General features: G+C 50.4%; 1 protein-coding gene across 1 annotated transcript in view; it reads right to left on the reverse strand.

The window, feature by feature from the left end:
* The window catches only part of LOC104562481 (opioid-binding protein/cell adhesion molecule homolog), a 318,625-nt gene extending 309,183 nt beyond the window's left edge, over positions 1-9,442 (reverse strand). Inside the window, exon 1 of the mRNA XM_062013966.1 lies at positions 9,411-9,442. The gene's annotated coding sequence lies outside the window, so the exon portion shown is untranslated. The remainder of the gene's footprint in view (positions 1-9,410) is intronic.
* Between the last annotated feature and the right edge of the window lie 327 nt (positions 9,443-9,769).

Raw genomic sequence — 9,769 nt, forward strand, 5'->3', positions numbered from 1 at the left:
ACACACTGCCTTCCTCCTCCTTGCTTCTCCCCAGTCATCATCACCTGTAGCACTTCCACACATGGTCCCTGTGAATGCCCTCTTGCTCTCAAGAGCAGCATTTTAGGTCCCCCACACCTTCATCACAAAGTAGCTGAGCAAAATCTGCTCCCCTCATCCAAGTACCTCACCTATTTGAGCCCAAGCAGGCCTGCTCAAGGAGGAATGCTATCTGCAAGAAACAGGATGTCTAAAAGAAAAAAGTCATCTTTGCCGGTGATCAGAGAAACTGAGAGAATAAACAGAGCACAGGAGGGATGCAATCTCTCATTTAAACCTGAGCGAGGAATCTAGTTGCCAGATCTGAACACTGCTGATGAGACTATTTAAAAAAACAGTGCAAAGCTCTGCAAGGTATATGGGGCCAAATACACCTCAGGGCAAGTGCCCTCGCTCCTCTGGGATTCACAGCTCATTTTGCTGCTAGCAGAGGGGAGGCACAGAGGACATCACCAGAGCTTGCCTCAGATGTAGGAGGAAAAAGCCAACTGTATGTGACCTAATGCACCCAAAGCACAGGCAGCCCTTCTCACCAGTGCTGCTAGCAGGGCTGGCCAGCTTTTCTGCCTCTGAAAAGTTCAAGATGCCATCAGTAAACTGAAGTAGATGACAACTGGGTGTCAGTATCATCTTTCCTAGGAGGACCCAGAGGCTGTATGCCTGCCAGGATGCCCAAGGCAAACCTGCTCGCTACTGACTGCTATTTTATCCTTGCTGGATGACCTTCATCCTCAAGCTCTTTTACACTCTCTCCTCCTCCATCAGGCTTTAAAGAGCACCCTGCAGCTCCAACAACAGCTCTCCACTACCACAGAGGCAGGAGATGTTAACTTTTAATAAGTCTTCCTAAAGAGCTGAGCAGCAGTGTTTAAAGAGGGATGGATATCACAACTCTTCCAAACTGGGACCACCTAAGGTGACAGCATGGGCTCCCACCACTACACCTGGGCCTGTACACAGCCCCTCTGCTCCTGCACATCTCCTGGATGCCTTGGACACTTTTCCCTGCTCAGTCTCCTTGCTTTCTAGCCTGGGGCTCCCTCTGCCTGTCACTACACTGTGTATGCTGTCCCTTGTCCCCCGGGGCTGCTTGCTGAGCCTCCACAAACAGCATTGGGCTCAGCGAGAGCTGTTTCAGCCATGAAGCAGTCATGCCACAGTGGAAGGCTGAACCTTCTGCAAAGCTGAGGTCTCTCCCTGCCTGCCCATTGGCTGGGGAGGGCAGAGGGACAGGGTAAGCTTTCTTGCACTCACCGTGGGAAATTTGGGGCTGCTGCTGACGACCAGAGGCCAGACCATACCTCCAGCCATCACCAGTACCTCCCCCCAGACCTAGCAGGCTCCTTCACACAGTGGAATGAATACAAAAGCAGCAGCTTCCCTCTGGGACTGATGTCACTAGTGGCAGCAGTGGGAGGATTATGTCAAATCCCTGCCATGACCAACAAGCCCAGTTATAGGCATTTCCTCCTGTCCCACCACCACTGCTCACCCCAAGAGCCACTGAGGCACATCTGCTCTCCAATTCATCATCAGTACCCACAGCACAGTAACAGCCACAATATAAGGGAGACCTTATAATCCCTCAACTCACATGCAGCCAACCTCAGGCCTTCTCCTCACCCAGAGCCCCTGCAAGCTCTGCTGTGAGCCAGCTGAGACCATCAGCAAGGCACTGGGCTGAGATCTCCTCCTCCAAAGGCTCTCACCACTATGGGAATTTGTTGCCAGCTCAAGTTTTAAAAATACTGACGACTGTTATACACAACATATGCAACAGCAACAAAAAAATCAGTAGTAGCTATCTGGGCTTATGTACAAGCTAATTGCAACCAGCAAGAGCTTCCAGCAGGAGCATGGGCCATGTGCAGATGACACATGCAGACATGTCAGCACTGCCGAGCATGGGGGAATGACAGCATCCATGTTACCATGGCTCTGGAGATTTTGCAGGTTTTGCTATACCAATGGGGAAAAGAAAACCTAAAGCCCTTCTGAGCTCATGTTCACCTTTCTGCTAAGCATGGAATTTGTGCTGCCAAGATGAGGTCTGTTCTTCAACAGCTTCTCTTCCCAGGGAGAACATGGACAGCCCAGTAATAAGGGCCAACTGAGCTTTTAGCTACTAAGATGGGAGCCCTGGTATCCCATGGTATGCATTCCCCTGGTAGAGATGGTGTGGACCTGAGAAACCTCAGCCTCTGCCCAAGGAATGGCTGCTATAACCTCAGCTAGGAAAGCCAACGTGGGATGACAGACCCTCTGCATACTGAGGAGTGGGATGGCAGCAGCACTGCCTGGGAGCTGACTACAGAGTTTCATTCAGGTGAGGCAGAGCAGGATGCAACCATGCAGCTGCATGGGTCAGAAATGGCACAGAAGTGCCGAAGTCTTTTGCAGAAGTTTGCCAAGGGTCTTGAGAACAAGTGTGATGAGGAGCAGCTGAGGGAAGTGGGATGTTCAGTCCAGAGAAGAGAAGGCTGAGGAACCAACAGGCTTCACTGAGGCAGTCTGGACAATTTCGTACCTGCTCCCACATTTCAGGCCCTCTTCCTCCTCCCTCTGCAAATCCCAGGCCCCCTTGGGTCAGCAAACCCAGAGGCACCACGTTTCAGGGTCTCCTCTCTCCCCCATCGGTGTTAGAGCAATACCCAGCCTTGCTCCCTGTCACACCTTGCGAAGATCAAGATGAGACTAGAATTTTAAACTGCCTATCAGCAGGATCTGAAACCCTCCAAAGAGGAGGACATGACAAATTCACCCAGAGAATCAGAAGCAAAGAGTGCAGGGTGACAACTTATCCTTCACCATACATACAGATTTATTAAAAATTTAAAATTGCCACACAGATCTAAAGGGCCAGCTTATTTATTTTTGCAAGGGCTGATCAATTACACATGTCCCCAAAGGATGCCAGACCTTTAACTACTCATCTCATTATGCCTGCTGTACCCACACAACTCCAGCCCCAGTGCTTAATATTTTATCCACACGGTTCCAAGGCAAAGCTGGAATGGAGTCACATCCCTTGGCAGAGCAGAGACCTGGCTTTGGCTTTTATCAGCCCCTACTCAAGGGCAGAAGTCAAAGGAAGGAAGTAACTTTTTCTTTCACCCTTTGCCCCTCCTTTCAAAGCAACAGATTTCCTTTCAGTCATCACCATCCTAAAAATATAGGGGTTTTGATCTCGAACAGCAAAGTCACCGTGATGTCTCGGCTGCCTGAGGAAGGGATGGACAGAGAGGCTGCTTTGGTCCTGGAACCAGCACATGTGCTCAGCAGCAGGCACCTGCCTCTCCTGCAAACCACATTTCAGCAGCAGAACCGAGGCTTTCAGTGATGAAGGGGGAATGTGTTGGAAAGGAGGGGTTTTGTAGTCTATAAACTGCAAGGAAAATCTCACACCGCCTCCCCACGCTGGCTCCAGCCATGTGTTTAATCTCAGCCCCGTCTCAAGCAGCCCACCTGCAAATGCTGCAAAGGCAGGATGACAACAAGGACATGTGAGTCTGCAACAGGACTTTGGACCCTTCCCACACCTGAACATTGTCCAGGGACATCCAGAGAACTGAGGATGCATTCTTGTGCCCCCTGATCAAGGGGAACCTGCTCTAGTAGGGAGTTGGGCTGGATGAGCTCTGTAGGGTCCTTCCAACCCCCATCATGCTGGGATTCTGTGAAAACAGCTGGACTCACCCTGCATCCACCCTGATTTTGCAGAAGACACATAATCAGCTCCTCTGCCAAGCAACAAAGCACCCAGACAGGAGCCAGCAGCACTGAACACCTAAACCTCGCCTATCACATCTCTTGGCACGCTCAAACTGGACCTGATCTCCATGATCGTCCCAATGGATGAGTGTCAAGAACCAGGCTGTTTTGCAGGGAAAGCCCCAGTTCTAGTCAGGACATCTTTTTATCTAAAGGCCATGTTATCTGGCAACATCTCTTTTGTATGCCAGGGCTAATTGAATGGTGACAGTGGTACTAAACAGCCCTCACGATCTGAGGCCAGAGTCAGCTGAATCTCTGAAATCATGTAATTTTTTGCATGACTGAGTGTGCAGATGTAATAAAAAAAAAAGAGAAAGAAAAGGAAAGAAAGATGAGGCGAGGGAAGTAGGCCCTTAAATGAATCCACAACTGACAGCAATGAATGGCTGGAGGAGCTGTATTACAAAGAGGTTGGTGGGGAACCATCCCCCTCCAGCCATGCAAGGGATAAGATACATCCCCTGATCAAAGCTGTGCCCCTCCTTTGGAGCAGATAGTCTCTGTTGGACCTCTTCTGTCAGAGAGCAACAGGTGTGTTATCAGAGCCAGAGCTCATTAAGCAAATGCAGAGACAGCAATTACACCTCCATTCATACTATGCCAAGCACAACCATGGACTGTCTGGGGGTGAAAATGAGAGAGGAAAGACAAACCAGGCCAGCTGAGATCCTCCACCCATGCCACAGAAAAAACCCTCTGGAGCTATTACAGAACAAGATACCTCTTGTGAGAGCTGGAAGAGTACCACACTAGTCCTGCTCTCTCCTTTTGCCAGTTAACACTTCTCCATGCAACTTCTTTCCAGGGCTACTGGTATGGCCACAGCCACTGCTCTGAGCCCCAAGATGCACAGAGACACATCGCTTTGCCTCTCTGCACCTCAGGTAACACACATGCCAAGCAGAGGTGACAGTTCCCCCAAGCTAGGGGAAGGAAGCTGTCTGCCATCCCTTACTCAATTTCTGCTTTCAAACAACACAGGCACAAATTCACCACCTCAGCCAAAACTCAACATCAAAACCAACAACCTAACCAAAACTCAACACTTAAACCTGGTGCTGAGGCTTTGTATGACTGCAAGTGCAAAGCAGATACTCAGAGATGAGTAAAACCTGTGTAGGAGTGAGAAGGAAGAGGGAGGGAAAGGTGAACAACTTGCTGCTAATATTATTATTCTTCCAAGCACACCAGGTGCCCACATCACCCATATCAGGAGGAACAAGGAAGAAAAGAGTTTTCAAAAGACCCGCAGTCAGTTAGCCAGAGATTTATGAATTTCATCCTCAGCATGCCTTAATTGCGCCTATAAATTAAAAATGAACTAATCCAGCACCACGTAAAACAGCTGCATTCACCTAAAAAAACCCTCCACTTCAACTTCTAATTCCACTTCAATTGTGCACAGGCACCAGGGCCAGGCAGGGACCCCTGGAAATCGCCCTTTCATTCCGCCTCGGCTGCACACATACATCTTTTACAAGTTACTGCTGTGCCGCACAGAGCAACATTAATTGAGTGTTAACGAGCTGTCTGATCAGCTTCCCACTGTCCTTATTACTGGACGTCGGGGTCTCTGAAATGTCCCAATTAAGTAGAATCAAAGAATGCTTAATACACAGTAAACTGGTTCAGAGCCACTTGAACTGATTAACCAGCTGCTCCTGTTATGTGGGGCCCCATTAAGCCATGTTGCACAGTCTATATTCTGGGAAGGAGTAGGGTTTAAACTCAAAGTTTCTAAGAGAGGCTGAGGGAAGTTCATGAGTTCAGGACCACAGACTCAGCATCTTGTGTTTCATCCCAGAACAGGACGATGCAGAGATGGAATCAGGTATTTTAGGCAGAATTCAAACTAGGCACCTAGAGTCACCAGCCATTTTACAGTCCAGTTTTATTTAGTCAGCTCCAGTAATAAAGACAGTAAGGGAACAAATAACTTGGATCACTGAAGAAGAAATGCTCCCATCTTAAAACCAACACCTTCACACCAGAAATAAAGGACCTGCAAAAACCCACAGACAAGACAGATCCATGCAAAACATCAGGAAAGACCAACAAAACCTCCCTGGGTGTTTACTTAGGGCTGACAGACCACTTTGCCATAAAATGGAGTGCTTTCTGGTTTTGCATCCACTTTGGCTTGATGAAAAGTACAAGTGGAAGAGATTCCCTGAAGAAAAACACCCCAGGAACTGGCCACTTCTGCCCCAGATATGGAAATATCCAGGGATGTATCACATCTCCTAGCTTCAAGAGCTCTTCCTTCCTCCTCCCAACTCATTGTCAGAAAAGTGGTGTCAATGGGGTCATTCTAGTCAGGGGGATGGAAGGAAACAGCTTCACAGGCTGAGCAACAGTCTCATGTAAAAGTCAGGGATGGGGACAGAGCCTGGAGTCCCCACATACATTTTCCAGCTGCGAGAGGAAAGATGCTACAGCTGTCTGCAGCCTCTGCAGTGACACCAGTTGAGATAAAAGAGAATTTAAGGTGCAGAGGAGAACTAAGCAGATCCTTGTAGATTGGAGCCGAACAAGATAAGGGAGCAATGATGAATATAGACGCATTATGTTAGGACAATTCAAAGCACATGCAATTTTGGCAGATAGGAAAAAGCGATAGCGTGATGTACTTCCAGTCCCTGAGAGATTCACCGAGTGGGCGGCCACAGCTTCCCCCCATCAGCTTCAGCCAGGCTCGGGTGGCCACGCTCTGGGGGGGCAAAGGAAACAGACTTCTAAAACCCATCAGCATTTAAGCTCAGGAGAGAAAGCCTATCCTTTGGCAACGAGGGCATTCCTCAGAGCTTGGGCAGTAACGTTTTTACTCACTGCTTATTTTACGAGACACTATCAGAGTGCATGGTGTAATTATCAAAGCCTTCAGCTCCCCCAGCTCCTAAATGGAACAGTCAAGGAAAATAGTCTAATTTGACAATTTTCAGACAGTTGAAATGATACGTGGAAGAGACATGGAAGAAGGAAAGCATATTATTCACTGTTTGATAAATTATCCCCATTATATAGAAGGCAAAGCTGAGCTGCACGGGGCTGTGTGCGTGTTCTCAGCAGCCACAGAAGGGCATCGCTGCCATGCCACCTGGAGAAACCCTCCTCCTCCTCCCCTCAGCCCTTACTCCCGAAGCCACGAGACAAAACTAAAGGAATAGGTAGAATATCAATGGCAGAGTTGGGTTCAAAACTCAATATCCTTCCTGCCAACTCCAGGCACCCCACTGCTCCTGGGGGGCTTAACCATACTTTTCCCTCATCTCCTTCCTATTTCCCCACGTAACAGCCAGATGCAAGCACCAATCCAGGTATAGCTGCCCTGCTCCTCCCAGCCCCAAGTGATGCTGCAGACAGGCAGGGGCATGGCAACGCACACCCTGAGGGGATGCCAAAGCCATTATCCCCCCAGGGAAGGGCTTTGGGAGCCACGTGAGCACGCACACACCCCCTCCCCGCAGCCCTCCACCCCGAAACACCATCCCCATTGCTCCCAATCCCAGCAAATGTATTCATGAATTCGTTCAGAAAGTTCTCCCTGTGCTCGAGCGGGTGCTGCTTGTAATTGCTGGCGGCCAAAATCTGTTCTGTTTTTTCTGGCTGAGGTACCAGGCAATCATCAGCTGTAATTATTTCGAGTCTTGTTACAGATGGATCTCCGAGCTTTCAGTCTTAAACAGAATTCATTATTCAAATGCAGGCTCCAGCCTTCTGCAAGGGGGTGGGCACGGGCAGCGCCGGCCCCCCGCAGCCCTCACCAGCAACAAATGGCTGCGGGGAAGGTGAGGAAGGCACTGGGATCTGCTTGTCAAAGCCGCCCCGTTGCCATTCCCCACCCTTCCCACTCGGCACGTGTTCTGGCTTGGGTTCAGCCCTGGGAGGAAATGTAGGTGCCCAAGGGGAGTGGGGCTGGGAGATTTGTGTCTGTGTCCTGGTACCAGCTGAGAATGTGGTCAGTGTTGTCACAGAATTATAGGATCATTTGGGTTGGAAAAGCCCTTGAAGCTGCTGCAGTCCCAGCCCTCCCCTCACCCTGCCAAGCCCACCACTACCCCATGGCCCTCAGCACCACGGCTTTGAGATCCCTCCAGGGCTGGGCACTCCCCCAGCTCCCTGGGCAGCCTGGCACAGGGGCTGACACCCCTCTCAGGGAAACAGTTCTGCCTCAGCTCCAATCTCAACCTCCTGTGGCACAACCTGAGGCCATTTCCTCTTGTCCTATCACTTCTTACTTGAGAGAAGAGACCAACATCCACCTCCTTACTCCAAACTCCTGTCAGGGAGTTGCAGAGAGCACTTGTGTCTCCCCTTCTCCAGGCTGAACACCCCAAGCTCCCTCAGCCGCTCCTCAGAGTTCTGAGACTCTGCAATCCCTGCCCCAGCAATCCCCCAGCCTTGATGCACACAGAGAATTCACAGAGCCCAGCAGCAATATCTTCCTCTAGCTGCACACCCTACTCTCTTCTGGCTTGTAATTCCCTCTCGGGGAGCCAGGCCATTCCCCTCCTCTCTCTGTGGCTGTAGAAACATCAGCTTCACAAAAATCTCCCAATTTGCAGGGAAGGCATCTAATTTCTATCCAAATTCTCAATTTTTGTGTAGGAGAAGACAAAAAGGTTTGTATCCTCCCTGCCTTCCAAGCCAGAGGGGGACCAGTTTCCAGTTTCAAAAGTCAATATTTTCCACAGAAAACTTTTAATCTCTTTTTTTTCCCCTCCCAAAAAGATCTGGTTTTGTCAAAGTTTTCTGGGAGGAGAGGGACACTCGCAGCAGGCAGCGAAGTGTTGCTAATCTTATGCACATACAAAATGGAAACACTGCTTCCTGGTGGGATTTCTGGTATTTTGTTTTTACACAAATTTTAATCTCTGTATCCCTCCTGCTACTGTTTGTATTGTTTGTGTGTCTATTTCAAAAGTAAACAATATCACCTGCTCCCGCAAGCACTCTGGGTTTGGCTTTGCTTTACACTTATTTATTTTGCTCAGCAGTTTAAATTATTAGTCCCTGACCCTGCAAATGTCTTATTGCCCGTGGATCCTCGTGTGTGCATGCAAAGACGGGCCATGGGCTGCTTGGTAGGTGCGAGAGCAGCCCTCAAATCTAACGGGGCTAAACGCATTTTAACCTGAAAGAACTAGTTGCTGCTACCCTCCAGGTCACAGAGGTCAATTTCAGCTTTATTTACACCACCCCAGGGCTGTACCCTCCCTGATGACGCAAAAGTGGGAGGAGCGGCCCATTCACAAGAAGGCTGTGCTTCCATTCATAGAAGGCTGGACTGGCTTAAGAGTTGGGCTTATCTAGGAACAAAGGATCAGCCACTCCTTCACTCCTCCCTCACCCGAAGAGATGGGGAAGAAAACAACAGTAGTTGAGGGCCCCGTGGAAGCCCCTAAAGGAGAGGGAGGGCTCACCCACCGCTCACAGACAGGGCTGCTCAACTTGGGCAAGAGAAACGAAGTTCACTTCATCCCCTCCCCACCACAAACACGAACATAAAACAGCACAGAGTGGGGCAATAAGGAAGAGCATCTCCTCCTCGTCATTCCTCCCTTCCCACCCTCACACGCCCCACGCCGTGTCTTTACCTCCTCCTCAGCGGCGCAGGCGGCTGGAACAACGGTGCGGCCAGTCCCTCACCAACGTCCCCCGACGCTTGTGTCGCCTCAGAGCGGGACTCCTCGCCATTGCCCTGCTCCAGCGGGTCCCTCACGATCCGCTCCGAGGTGCGCCCGCCCGGAGCTCCTCCCCACATCCCCATAGCCCCGGGCACGGCGCGGCCGCCGCCCCGCACCGCCTCTCACCGTCCCGGGGCAATCACCGCCTCAGGCGCTTGGTCCTTCCGGAGCTGCAGCCGACTACTCAGTCCCACCAGCTCCCTCCCGGACTTTCAGGGGAGCAGCCGCCTTCTCACCGCCGACACGAAGCACGGCAGAGCTCCGGACCG

The sequence above is a fragment of the Colius striatus genome, chromosome 23 (genome assembly GCF_028858725.1).
Source record: "Colius striatus isolate bColStr4 chromosome 23, bColStr4.1.hap1, whole genome shotgun sequence".
Classification (NCBI taxonomy): Eukaryota; Metazoa; Chordata; class Aves; order Coliiformes; family Coliidae; genus Colius; species Colius striatus.